Source organism: Hipposideros armiger, unplaced genomic scaffold (assembly GCF_001890085.2).
Source record: "Hipposideros armiger isolate ML-2016 unplaced genomic scaffold, ASM189008v1 scaffold_417, whole genome shotgun sequence".
NCBI classification, from domain to species: domain Eukaryota; kingdom Metazoa; phylum Chordata; class Mammalia; order Chiroptera; family Hipposideridae; genus Hipposideros; species Hipposideros armiger.
Genome location: NW_017731767.1, coordinates 1543648 through 1545314, shown reverse-complemented (window position 1 = coordinate 1545314; position 1667 = coordinate 1543648).

Sequence of the window (1667 nt, the reverse complement as noted above, 5' to 3'; positions counted from 1 at the left end):
TCACATTTGTTTATCCATTCACCTACTGAAGGACATTTAGGTTTTAATGGCTGTCAGTAATTATGAATAAAACCTTGATAAACATTGGCTCATGGGTTTTATGTGAACATGGATTTTCATTTCACATGGGTATTCATTCTACTAGGATTGGGATTGCTGGCTCATATGGCTGTATGATTTTGAAGGTCTTTTTAATTATAAGAAAAGTTAAAAAGAGTGGAGATGCATTTTTTTTCATTAAGGCTTTATCATCATCTGAATCACATCTTACACAAGCTGAATGCTTACCAGAAGCACTCAGTGTGCTAAGCACTTCACACTTCAGCACTTTAGTCCCTGGGTGGCCTCAGGCAAGTCACGTGACCTCTCAGAGCTTCAGTTTCTCCACCTGTAAAATGGAGGTCATACTAGGCCAATTTCCTAGGATTATTGTGAGGATTAAATGAGTTAATACACACTGAGTACTTGGAAACAGCTTGACACATGGTAGAGCCATGTCCATGTTAACTGTTATTATAATGTTCGTTTCCTGGTCCCTCAATTGTATCCACATAGCAACCCTGGCAGGTAAGATCTACTCTTATCCCCATTTTATGAAGGACACACCTAATGCTCCAAGAGATGGAGCAAGTTGTGCAAGATCTCACAGGCAGTAAATAATAGTGGATCCAGGATTTCAACCGAGGCTGACTGACTCCAGACTCACCTGCTTAGTTCCTGTTATCAGTAAGGGGTCTACTAAAGAAACAGAACCAGTAGGCTGCATGTGTTTGTGAGTGTGTGTGTGTGTGTGTGTGTGTGTGTGTGTATTAAGAGATTTATTTCAAGGCATTGGCCTACACGATTGTAGGGGCTGGCGAGGCAAGTCTGAAATCTATAGGGCAGACCAGCAGGCTGCAAACTCTTAGCCAGGAGCGCATGCTTCTTCTTCAGGGAAACCTCAGCATTTGCTTTTAAGGCCTATCAATGTTTGCTTTTAAAGCCTTGCAACTGATTGGATGAGGCCCACCCATGTTATCCAGAGTCTTCCCCTGTACTTAAATTCAACTAATTGGAGATGTTAACCAAACCACATCTACAGAATACCTTTACAGCAACACTTTGATTAGTGTTTAATTGAATAACTGGGTACTATAGCCCTGCCACGTTGATGCATAAAACTAACCATCACATCTTCTCTGGGTTGAGAGCTGAAGCTCTGCTGGGGTTTCTGGGAGCGGAGGCCACTTTAACAGTAACATTCTGAAGTGCCCAGTGAGTGTCCAGGTCAAAGAATCTTAAAGAAGTGTTGGAGATTTTTGGGGGGGAGCGGAGGGGGGGAAAGGGTGGTTAAACAATGTAAACTTCCTGAACATGAGCCAGGTTTATTCAAGGAAATGGGAGGGATCTTTGGAGGCCATCACGTTTGTTAACTCTAAATTAAGTTTATCCTATAAATACTAGCATATAAGTGTGAGGAAGTCCACAAACTGAGTTTTTCTTCATGACGATTCTCCCACTGTCTATGTATGTAACTTTTTAAAATCAAACTCTCTCCCTGCTCCATTTGGTTCAGGACCCCGGCTATGCTGTGCCTGTGGACACCCAGCCCAGACCCATCCTCCCAGGTTGGCCAGTGTGTATCCTAAGGTCAGTGGTTACCCTAGGGTCAGTGAGTGGCCACGGAG